Source organism: Neofelis nebulosa, chromosome 5 (genome assembly GCF_028018385.1).
Source record: "Neofelis nebulosa isolate mNeoNeb1 chromosome 5, mNeoNeb1.pri, whole genome shotgun sequence".
Taxonomy (NCBI): Eukaryota; Metazoa; Chordata; class Mammalia; order Carnivora; family Felidae; genus Neofelis; species Neofelis nebulosa.
In genome coordinates this window covers 91,216,118-91,229,463 of record NC_080786.1, presented here as the reverse complement: position 1 = coordinate 91,229,463, position 13,346 = coordinate 91,216,118, and positions in this window count along the sequence as shown.

Sequence of the window (13,346 nt, the reverse complement as noted above, 5' to 3'; positions counted from 1 at the left end):
TTATTTGCTGCCTGCTTAACTAGACAAGATGGAAAGATGATGGTGTTTCCAGCCAGTCATGGGAACCTTACTGAAACTAATGTTTTCATAGAAAAAAGGTCAGAGGTAAATGATGGCTACGGTAGGTCTGCTACTCCAGGGCAATGTTCTGTAGTGGAGGAAAATTAATTTTTCCTCTACCCTTCTGAATTCTTGGCTGAGATCCCTGTAATATAAGACAGATTAGCAAGAGAAAAGCAAACAACTTTATTATTATGTATACTTCACGTATACGTGGGAGATACCCAGGGAGAATGGATAACTACCCGAGGTGGCTCAGAATTCAGACTTAAACACCATTTATTTTAAATGTTTTATTTATTTTTGAGACAGAGAGAGACAGAGCATGAACGGGGGAGGGTCAGAGAGAGAGGGAGACACAGAATCCGAAGCAGTCTCCAGGCTCTGAGCTGTCAGCACAGAGCCCAACGCGGGGCTCAAACTCATGGACTGTGAGATCATGACCTGAGCTGAAGTCGGACGCTCAAGTGACTGAGCCACCCAGGCGCCCCCTTAAACACCATTAATAGGGAAAGGGGTTGGGGGACATAGGTTTCTTAGAGGAGAGTAAATCTGTCCCTTCTTTAGGACAGATGAATAGGCCCTTAGAAGAATAGATGGGAGGTATGATAGTTTGCGACAAAGTTTGTCTTGGTGTGGTGTTGACTTCTAGTCTTACCTCCTGTGAAATCAGTCCTCCCCAGTTAATGAAATTCCTTGGGAGGGGATTTATGACAACCAAGTCCTTTTTGGAGGATCTGTCTTTAGGTAGATAAGGGGAGTTCAGAGAAAGCCTCTCCCTGCATTTGTTGTTCTATAAATGCTCAAAATAATCAATATACCAAAGTAGCATGTTTTGGGAGTGGCATGTCCTGAATTTCTACAGTCATATTTTGAGGGGGCATACTGCAACTGAGAGTTTAGCAAAAAAGAATGTTTTCTAGTTAGTGAAAACAAAAGAACTATTAGGTCCTGGCCACTTCCGGAAAGTGATTTGAGAAGTGAAACTGCAGTGGGTAGAACTGTGTCCCTCCCCCAAAAAGATACGTTGAAGTCCCAACCCCCATATCTGTGAATGTGATATTTGGACACAGGGTTGTTGCAGATGTAATCAAGCTAAAATGAATTCATACTGGATTAGAGTAAGTCCTGACCTGATGACCACTGTCCTAAATCGAAGATGGGAATGTGGACACAGGCAGACACTGGGAAAACAATAGAACAATGGAAGCAGAGAAAGGAATGATGTGGCTGCAAGCTAAGGATTGGGGGGCAAACACCAGAGCTAGGAGAGAGGCACTGGAACGTTCTCCCCCAGAGCCACCAGTAGAAACCAACCCTGCAGATAACCTTGATTTCAGACCTCTGGCTTTTAGATGGCAAGAGAATAAATTTCTGTCATTTTAAGCTACTTAGCTTGTGGTGCTTTGTTACAGCAGCCCCAGGAAATTAAGACAGGGGCTAAATTTGTATGGTAGAAATACTATCTAAAACAAAAAACTAACTGCAGCTGACTCCTGGCTTCCAAGGCAGTGGCAAAATCCATATTTCATTATTTTTGGGGAAGCACCTTATATGGAGTCCCCAGCCCTGTCATGGGAGTTGGTAAACTGTCCTGCAAACCAAATCCAGCTCACTGCCTACAAGCTAAGAATGGTTCTTACAGTGTGGAAATAGCAGCCAAGAAGCAGATTTCAATGTGGACTTTCTCTAGGAAAATGTAGTCCTTTGAAAAGCGGTATTTTGGAGAGGGTTCTTGACCTTCCTGCAGTGCACTGGAGGGGAACTTGGGACATTTCATCTGGATAGTAAGTGAAGAATAATCCAAACAGGATAGAGAACTTGGGAACTGAGTAATGACCACACAGCAAGCCCTCAGTAAAGTCGCTCTTGTAACTACCTGTTGTTTTCTGGAATATATATGAAAACATATATCACCTGGCCAGGATGAAATACCTACCAAGAAAGAAACAAAGGAAACTCAACTGCTTTTCAGCTCAAAAGAAAAATGTAGGGCAATGTGATGGTTTCAAACACATCTGCAAGTTCTGAAACACTCCTCCCAGTAAGAGGTGGAGGTCCAATTCTCCTCTCCTTGAATATAGGCTAGGCTTAGTGACTTGCTTCTAGGCAATAGAATGCTGGAGAAGTGACAGTTCTGAGGGCTAAGTCATAAAAAAGGATACCCCTTGGGTTTCTCTCTCTCTGCCTGTCCCCACCCACTCTTGAGATGCCTTAGTTACTGAGCTTCCCTGGAGCCGCTGCCATGTTGGGGGGACCTTGTGGTAAGTCCACACTGGGAGAGATGCCAGAGGAGCCCCCGGTTGTTTCAGGTTGTCCCGGTCTAGCAATCAGACAGCTGTGAGTAAAATGGCCTTTGAGATGACTTCAGCCTCAGTCATAGTCCGATTACAAACCTCAAGAGACTTTGTGGGAGACTGCCAGCATGAGCCAGAATGTCGAGAGATAATAATAATAAGTGTTTGTTGTTATTTTATACCACTAAATTCGGGGGAGTATTGTTCAGTAGCAAAAGATAACGAATAATTTACTCATCTCCTGCTGTGCCAAGAATGTTTAAAAGTGAGGTTGGGGGGCGCCTGGGTGGCGCAGTCGGTTAAGCGTCCGACTTCAGCCAGGTCACGATCTCGCGGTCCGTGAGTTCGAGCCCCGCGTCAGGCTCTGGGCTGATGGCTCGGAGCCTGGAGCCTGTTTCCGATTCTGTGTCTCCTTCTCTCTCTGCCCCTCCCCCGTTCATGCTCTGTCTCTCTCTGTCCCAAAAATAAATAAAAAACGTTGAAAAAAAAAATTTTAATAAAAAAAATAAATAAATAAAAGTGAGGTTGGCTGCCTGATACAAAAGGAGAGTAATTTATATTGAGATTTCTCTATGTTTAAGTCTTTATTTCACTGGCAGATTATGGAATTTAGGGAAGAAGTTGATATGTAAGATGAAGGTTTTATTTATTTTAATTCAGGCATATGACTAATTTATGGAAACAGAATTTACCAAACCTCTTTCACAGAGCAATGACTTCTAGAATGGAAGGGCCTTGAGATATCCACCTTATTGTACGTAGAAAAACCCACAAGACTGTACTTTCAGACTGATGATAGATATAACATCCAAATACCTTGAATCTGAGCTGCAAGGCAGAAGGACACTGGGATTTCTTCAGAAGGTGCTCTGGTTGGGCTGTGAAAGACACACGGATTGAGCAGATGGCACTTGTTCCCAGTTGCTGAACTGCCTTCATTCAAGAGAGTGAAAAGATGCTTTAAAATGTCATACCCAATTATGTTATAGGCTGGCTTCTCTAGGGATCAGACTCTGATGTGAAATGTAATGTGCAGGATGTTTATTAGGGAGCGCCCTTCCGGTCAGCACCTTTGGAAGGGAAACAGAGGAAGCAAGAATGGGAAAAGAGGTCGAGTTGCCGTGGGGGCTTGACAATGGCCTCAGTCGGCTCTAAGGGTTGCTTGAGCACTAAAAGGGCACATCCGAGTTTTTCCACGTTGGGCTGGAAGGGCTGAATCTCTGTACTCCTACCAGAATCAGTCATTGGAGTGGGGACTGCCCCAGGAAGGGCATGACCTTGGGCAAGGTAGCTGTGCAGCTGATGCAATCCCTAATGGGCTAAGAGCTAAAGGCTGTTGACTGAGCACTCCCAGTAGCTGAGTCTACAAGTCCCTCCTTCTAGGGCACTCTTTGTGGTTCATCACTGCGACCACCACAAGTTGCTAAATACTTCAAAAGAGGTGAAAACTTTGGCTTAGTGTGGATCATCCATTTTGTTTCTAAGAATGTCTTTGGAGTGCAAATGGCAGGGTTCAAACCAGGGCAATCAGTTCAGTGGAACTGACTGAGCTTTCAGGAGACTCAAGAAGATGACAAAGTCTCCCCAGAGGTTTAGGGAGGATTTTATGACCCTCTGAATTATTCTAAAGTTTCTGGCTATGTGGCCAAATTCTAGTCAAAATTTGTGCCAACTCAAGGCTATGGGTATATTTTAGGTTCTGGCTATGAACTACATTTCTACAACTTTATTTGGCTGAGTTTGGACTTGACCACATCTCTCACTGCTCACTGGACTTGAAAAAAGTTTTTGAGTAAAATTACTAAGGATGCAGGATTTAACTGAAAAAAAAAAAAAGATTTGGATGTTATATTGTCAAAAGCCACTTTTCCTGTACCCTATAATTTAATTATAGAAAGCTTGTAATCCCAGGTGATCACCTTGTATTTCGAGTTACTACTTTGAAGAATATGGCTTAATCCAATTGATTTGATAGGAACATGCTTGTGTAAAAAAGAATTAACACAGCAAGCCTGCTATCTTTAGAAAGGCCCCTGGCTGGCATCTGAACTTGGGGAGGGTTCCCCCAATTCCCTAACTGATAAGAGAATTGGCTCTCAGAGTGCCTAAACTGTTTGTACAAACACCATGGTTTGTGCTGAACATCTGCTTTCCTTCAGGTTATCTGAAATCTTGGTGCAGGCTTGACAAAGACTGCCTACATGACCAGCTTCCCAAAAAACCTTGGGCAATGAGTCTCCAAAGAGCTTCCCTGGTAGATAACCTTTCATATGCATTTTCACAATTCGATGCTTGAGGAATGAAGCATATCCTGTGTGACCCCTGAGAATCTCAAGTCTGGTTTCCTTAACCCTCTTCCCATACACCTTTCCCCTCTGCCGATTTTGCTTAGTAGTCTTTCTCTGTAAGAAATCACAGCTGTGGGGCGCCTGGGTGGCTCAATCAGTTAAGCGTCCGACTTTAGCTCAGGTCACGATCTCATGGTTCATGGGTTGAGCCCCACCTCGGGCTCTGTGCTGATAGCTCGGAGCCTGGCCCTGCTTCAGATTCTGTGTCTCCCTCCCTCTCTGCCCCACCCCTGCTCATGCTCTGTCTGTCAAAAATAAGTAAATGTTAAAAAAATTTTTTTAAAAACCACAGCTGTGAGTATGACTACATATGCAGAATCTAGTGAGTCCACCTAGAGAATTACTAAACCAGTGGGTGGTCTTGGGGACGCTGAACACAATGTTATTGTAGATATAATTAAATCATTTTTTCCATTTGACAGTCTACACGTGTAAATCGTAAGTTCTCAATTATGCTTTTTCCTTAACGAAGCCAGAAATATACATATTTACTCATAAAATTAAGCGAATGAAAGTTTTGTGGTTAATATGGAAGACAAGGGCTAACTATGGAAATAGCTATATCCACTATTAGCCATTTCCAGAGAACTGATGCAGACTGGGACCAAGAATCTCTAACCAAGAATTCTAGTATGTTTTCTTTAAAAAAATTTTTGTTTTATGTTTATTTTATTTTTGAGAGCCAGAGAGCACAAGCGGGAGAGGGACAGAGACAGAGGGAGACACAGAATCGAAAGCAGACTCCAGGGTCTGAGTTGTCAGCACATAGCGTGATGTGGGGCTCAAACTCATGAACCATGAGATCATGACCTGAAGTTGGACATTTAACCGACTGAGCCACCCAGTTCCCTCTCTAGTATGTTTTCTAAGGAGCCCCAGAAAGAAGCCTTCACTTCATTACTCCTCATCACCCTTTCCTGTCCTCCACCTCAAACAAACGGTGAGATAGATGCTTGTATTTTTATTTATTTTTAATGTTTATTTATTTTTGAGAGAGAGAGAGAGCGAGCGAGCGTGGGTGGGGGAGGGGCAGAGAGAGAAGACATAGAATCCAAAGCAGGCTCCAGGCTCTGAGCTCTCAGCACAGAGCCTGACGCAGGCTGAATCAGACACTTAACTGACTGAGCCACCCAGGCACCCTGATGCTTATATTTTTTAAGAAAGAGAAAGATCTCAAGACAATGGTATAAACTTCTGTCTTACCAAACTAGAAAAAGAGGAGCAAATTCAACCCAAAACAAGTCAAAGAAAGGAAATAAAAGAAAAGCAGAAATCAATGCAATCAAAATTAGGAAAAGAAAGAAAAAAAATCAATGCATCTAAAAGCTAGTTTTTTAAAAATAGTAATAAATTGATAGACCTCTAACAGACCTCTAGCAGACTAATTAAATATAACAGCATAATTTAAACTTATGAGTCAGGTACTACATAGTGCTGTTTATATACTTATCTGTTTATCTTATATAATCCTGAAAACACCCTATTCTAGAAAGTAACATTATATCTATTTTTAGAGATGAGAAAACTAAGATTTATAGATTTTGGTTAATTTGCCCAAGGTCACCTAGCTGGTAAAATCCAGAATTAGTTTTGAACCCAAGTCTGTCTGACTTAGGCCTTCACCACCATATTACATAAAGGGGTGTCCATCCAGATCCCCATTTTAGGAATATCTTTTCTCCCAGCTGCTAGGACTATCTGCTGCTGACAGGTCACAGCTGCATCCCTCACTGTAAACTGATCTGAGCCTGCAGACAACTGCCCCTCCCATAACTGGCTGATGCAGAGATTCAAACGAAAAGATCTCTTTCCTCAGCTTGGGACAATTACAAAACCTGTTTTAGTTCCACAGTTCCTCATAGGTTGGGCTGAGGCTTCAGCTGCACCTATATTGCAAGTCACTTTCTCCCCATGCCCAGATCTGTGTTACCCAATTCTTTACAGATCTGTCTCCCTAGAGGGCTCCTTACTAAACCTCTGCACTCACCTCTCTGTCTCAGAGTTTGCTTCTAGGGGACCCAATTTGCTTCTAGGGGACTCATATTGTGGTTTGCTTCTCTCAATAAAATTAAGTATCAAAAAATTGTGATACATTAATACCATTATACATTATGGAAAATAATCACATCAACTACTTACTTTCAAATTGTTCAGAAAAAAAAAAGTTCTTTGTATTCCTCTTGCTCTCACTCCCTCTCTCTCTCTCTTTTCTGTAAAGTAAACGTTATTTCAAAATAAAAAAAATCTTTAAGATAAAGATATTTTCAGACAAACAGAATGAGAAAGTTCACCATCCATAAGCTCTCGAAAAGAGAACTGTAAAGGGTAATTGTCTACATTAGAAAGAAGAAAATTGAGTGAAAAAGAAAGGAGAGGGCTTCAAAAACAAAGAAATTGCCAAACATGTTGTTAAATCAAAATATATATTGATTATTTTTAAAAAGATTAAGCTTTTAAAAAACAGTTAACATGGGGCGCCTGGGTGGCTCAGTCGGTTGAGTGTCCGACTTCAGCTCAGGTCACGATCTCACGGTCCGTGAGTTCGAGCCCCGCGTCGGGCTCTGGGCTGATGGCCCAGAGCCTGGAGCCTGCTTCCGATTCTGTGTCTCCCTCTCTCTCTGCCCCTCCCCCGTTCATGCTCTGTCTCTCTCTGTCTCAAAAATAAATAAACGTTAAAAAAAAAAATTAAAAAAAAAAACAGTTAACAACAAAAGGATAGCAAGATAGGGATATATTTTTCTCAGGTTTGAGAAGATGTATTGATTAATTTTAGACTATTAAGTCTAAGATCTGCAAAAGAATAGGTATAGAATTTGTTAATTCAAACCAACTAGAGAGTGAAAGACGGAATAAAGAAAAACTATCAATCTAATACAAAACAAGAAAGGAAGAAAAATAAACAAGGAAAAATCATAGGTAATTAAAAAAGTCATGAAACAAAATGGTAGGAATAAGACCTACTATATTAGTCATATATAATGTCTATACACTTATATTTACTAATTAGAAGAAATTGGATTAAAAATAATGCAGCCATATTCTGCTAATGAGAGATACAAGCAAACTAAGGACACAGAACATTTGACAAAAAGGAATTAAAAAGTTATTCAGGTATATCAGAATGCTTTCAGCTGTAGGCAACTGAATACCTAACTAAAATAGGCTTAAACTACAAGAATGTTTACTGACTCATGTAATAAGAAATATGGAGATAGGTAGTACTAGGGCTGGTTCTTTAGTTTAATGATGCCATCAAGGACTTAGGCTCTATCTCTCCAATTTGCCATTCTCAGTGTTTCTGAGGTATCGGGCTTCACGCTTACAAAACAGCTGCAGCATCTCCCATGATTACATCCACTTGACAACATTTTTAAAAAATAGGGAAAAAGGATTTCTCCTAAGTGTCTCTTTATGGAGTAAGAAAATATTTTCTAGGACAGACAGCATACTTCCCCTTAGATCTTTTTGCCGAATTGGGTCACACGACTATGTTTAAACCAATCCCACCAGAATGTAATTAGATGACTAAAACTGGCTTAGCCAAATCATAAGTTGAGTGTGGGTCTGAAAGGGTATCTACTTTACCTAAGCACTTCGCCGCTGAGTATCGAAACAAAATTGAAGTTCTCCTGACAAGGAAGGAGAGACTGCCCTTGTGTCTAACCAACCAACCTACTCGAAGTGTCTGTCACACTCAGCAAAGACCAACCAAATTAAAGTGGTCAGAGCAATATTAATATATGACAATGGATTTTTAAGGCAATGAGAATCAATAAAGGAGAAAGACAGGCACACATTAATGATGAAAAGGAACAATTCACTTGTATATAAAAATCTTAAACCTAAACAGGTTTGAGCAAAAGAAGATAAGCTCATAAGGTGGCAAAATTACAAGGAGAAATGAACAAATCACCCATCACACAGGAGAGACCCCATTTCCCCACAAGCTCACTACCCCAGCTTTGTTATTGAGGCCACATAAATACAATATAATTAACTTGGCCTGGGGGTAGAGCTGGACTCAAATGTAGGAGACAGAAATATTCTCTGCGATGAGGAAAGGCAAGGCCAGTGAAGGATACTGCTGTGAGATACTGCCGTGAGCTGTGGACAGCGAATATTGCCAACAGCTAGAGAACTGGTTTATTACCCTGAAGAAGGGATCTTAGTAGAACGTCACTACACGGGTACAGCATCATGTTAGCTTGGGTTTGTATTCTAGCTTGACCATTTATTTATTTATTTATTTATTTATTTATTTATTTTTTAATATTAGCTTGACCATTTTTTAAAAATGTTTATTTATCTATTTTTGAAAGAGAGAGAGAGAGAGAGAGAGCATGAGCGAGTGAGCATGGGGGAGGGGCAGAAAGAGAGGGAGAGAGAGAATCCCAAGCCAGCTCCATACTGTCAGCACAGGGCCCAAGGCAGGGCTCCATTTCATGAGCCGTGAGATCATGACCTGAGCCGAAATCAAGAGTTGGTCACTTAACCTACTGAGCCACCCAGGCGCCCCCCTAGCTTGACCATTTACTAGCTATGTGAACCTGGGCAAGTATTTAATCTTCCTGTGCCTCAGTTTCCTCATAGTAAGATGGAGTTGATATTAATTTTCTTAGAGATTGTTGTATTAATAATTACATTGACAGAAAAATGCCAAAGACTGCTAAGTAAAAGAAGCAAATTGTGTATAGTACCTAAAATTTTCAATAAATGTATGTAGTATGTGTAGAAAAACGTATGCTGTAAACCATTGACAACATCAGAGTTTGGTGTGTTATTTCATGCATAAGGTATGCCTGTTGTGATTAGATTCTTTGAAGCATCATGTGTTTGTTTTCATGAACAATTACTTAAGATAATAACTGAGCCCTTTACATTCAGCAGTAAAATTAGGATAGAGAACATCAAAAGTAAAAAGGAATTTACTAAAATCTTCCATAGAGGAGGGAAAACAGATCACAGAGAAGAATAGGAATCAATAGTGCATAAGACTCACAGACTCACATAACCTAAGAACACAATGGAGCTCTCTGCAAGGATCATCATCAGCAAACTATTAGCAGCCAGAATTTTTAGAACTTAGATATTGATAAGAGAAAGAAGCAAGCCGTTTAGAGAAGAGGAAACTCAAACAACCAAGAAATACATGCAAACATGTACATTCCCGCAAGTAACTGGCGAAATACAAATTAAATCTGTCGTAAGGTACCAACCTGTATGCATCAGACGTGGCATTCTCACCAATACTTAACATTGTCAGCCTTTTACAATGTTGGCAATATTTATTAAGGATGAAGACACACATACTTTTCAACCTAGCAGTTTCACTCATGGATAAATACCAAGAGAATACCTTCTACATATCTATCTAGAGATTTATACAAGAATGTAGCAGCAATCTAAGTGGTCTGTAATACACTTAAATAACTATTGATAACTATTTGGGGACAATATGGGAGGAAAAGTGGGCATAGTGGTGTAAGAGCTAAATCCTCATCTGTCATATCAGGAAATCACTAATGTGTAAAGTAACAAATTAAGATGTGACCAAATAATTATTTGCGAAAAAACAGCAGAAGAAACTGTTAAAAGTTAAAAGCCATATATCTGGAGAACTAGGGAGGATGTGGGGCAAGAGACTGCTCAGGTTTTTTTAATAAACTTTAAGAGTCTAAAAATATTTACACTTCTTAAGACTTAAGACATGCATTCATTTGAAAAACTACCAAAGTGGGGCGCCTGGGTGGCTCAGTTGGTTAAGCGTCTGACTTCGGCTCAGGTCATGATCTCGCTGTCTGTGGGTTCGAGCCCCGCGTTGGGCTCTGTGCTGACAGCTCAAAGCCTGGAGCCTGTTTCAGATTCTGTGTCTCCCTCTTTCTCTGACCCTCCCCTGTTCATGCTCTCTCTCTCTCTCTGTCTCAAAAATAAATAAATGTTAAAAAAAATTAAAAAAAAAAAGAAAACCTACCAAAGTAATTAATGGGGGTGGGATGGGGAGAAACATGAAGACGATAACTACCAGAAGGAAAATCTAAGAGAATAGAAATGCTTGCCAATGAAAAGGACAATTGAGGTTGGGGAGACTGCTGTTTTTACTGCAAGACTTTTGGAACCATTTGATTTTATGCAACCATTTTCAGTATTTCCTTAGTAAAAACAATTCTTCCTTAAATGAGAAGTAAAATAAAATAAAAATAGATTATATTTTTTAAAAACAATAAATACTGAAAATTCATCATTTCCTAATTATTTTACTACATTTTATTATTGTCTATATTTGAGTTATTTCTGTCTATTGTATCTGTATGGTAAAGTATTATATAATGGTGTGTTACTGTTTATCCCTTCTCAACTCTGCATTCAGTGATATCATGTTGGGAACTCAGGTCAGCCATAGTGGGAATATTTACACCATAGAATTGGCAAACACCACAAATCAGGGCTTGATTTATTGTTCTGTTGTCTAGACTTAAGAAAACGATGGAGAAGATGTTAATAAGGCAGATTCAAATTGAAACATTTCTCATGTCTGCATCCATTACATTTATTTTTATTTTTGAGAGAGAGAGAGCAAGCACGTGCAAACGGGGGAGGGGCAGAGAGAGAGGGGGACAGAAGTGGGCTCTGTGTACACAGCAGAAAACCCAATGTGGGGCTCGAACCCACGAACCATGAGGTCCTGACCTGAGCCGAAGGCAGACGTTTAACCGCTTAACTGACTGAGCCACCCAGGCACCCCTGCATCCATTACATTTTAAAGAGCACAAATGAAGAAATATTCTTCCAGCATTTGAAAACTATTATCCAATCCAGCAAAGAAGGAGCTCATGTCAGTGACAGATAAGAGTTCTGACACATGTCTTCCTTGTTTCATTTTCATCTCACTTAATGTAAACAGAAGCATCAACCAACATTTATGTAAGAATTATACTCACTCATAATTGCAACCATAGGCTGGCTACAAAGATAAGAGTTGGGCAAAAATCTTTGAAACGTTCTGTGAGGATCAACTGGTTATTTGAAATTTACAATAAAGAGGATTATATATTTAATTATTATTTGCAAAGTATGTGCTATGCAATCTTTATATCCACAAAATGTATAATAAACCAAAACGTATGTGCAAACTATTTTTCTCCAGAGAGCTGGTTGTTCAATATTTAACAGCACGTCACTGGAGGAAGTCATGCATTGTATGATATGGGAGTAAAATATTTTATGTTTTTCTTTTAAAATATGATCTAGAGTGTATTATCTCTGAGAGTTAATGCCTGTCTTGAGACATGCATGTGTGTCTGATTCAGTGGCCAGGAAGGATTGTTGCTTTGCTTTACTGTTCACCTCGCACAGACTTGTTAAATCTAGACTACTCTGAACTCTTCTGCAGAATGCTCCCTCTACTTCCCACCCAATGATAATGTTAGTGAACCTATATGACTCCTATTTGGGAAAAAGTACCATTAGGGGTTGTTACTATGCTGGCAGGGCGACGGGTATTAGGGACTTACCCTGTGGAAGTTCGAAGAACACAAAGCTTCTGAAGGGGACCTGAATACAGGGAGTGAGGCCAGAAACTGGGTGTGTCCCTTTGGTGACTCCCCCTGAGGACTGAATTTGGAGTGGCAACAGAGGGTGGCCTGCCTTATTTCTGATGTCACATTCTATTGTAGAGAACTGGGCCAGGAGCCTCAAGACCAAAGTGAGGTGGAGAGATGAGCATGAGGCACTCACAACTCACTGATTCAAGAGACGGGAAAGCCACCCTTTCCCCAAAATACACTTCAGTGGGAGAAATGGGGGCCTGATGCTTGTTTGTAGAGAAGTTGAAAGGAGCCTGATGCTAAGTTATAGAAGTCTGCAGAGAAGCTGAAAGGAGAAATTTAGATGAAGTAAAGAAAGGGAAATTAGCCCCAAAATGCAGATGTGGGTTTTATAGCAAGATCAGCTGAAGCTATGAGGGGTGTTGACCAGGAAAAGAGGCAGAGCAGAATTACAACAAAAGCATTTATTTGGGGTCTTAAAATTGCAATTCTGGCAACACAGATTTGGGCAGCAATCCAAATATTGTTTCCCTAGGGAGCAAAACTCTGGGGTTTTTAAAGACAAAGCATGGAAGGTTGTTATGTTGTTTACAAAGAATTTTGATTGGTGTTGGTGGCAGAAAACCAGTCTTGGTTAAACCTAATTGGTTGCTCAGACTATCTCTGAGCAAAAGTCAGCTATGTAGGAAGTTGTAGGTGTTTATGCAGAGTCCGTGGAGTATTTGTGGTTTGGCTTAGTTCAGAAGTTCCACCCAGTGAGGACGGGCATAAGGTCTACCTCCTTAGTGGCCTCCAGCTCCAATTTAAAACCCGACATAAATGATTCCATTTCGTTTCACCTTTCATAGGTGGACATAGCCTCTTCTATGTTGGCCACTCCCACTTCCCTCCCAGGCCCAGAGAGGACTTGCTTCCTTGGAAGGAAATGAGTTTCAGGAGATAGAGAATCGAGAGAGGATAAGCACACAGTGGGAGGGGGTAGGGTACAGACTCAACAAGTGAATAGGGACAAAACCATTTAGGATAAAAGACAAATACTTCAGGGGCTGATGATGAGCAATTTGCTTTTCCTAGAACTTTCTTTCCTTGGTTTTCAA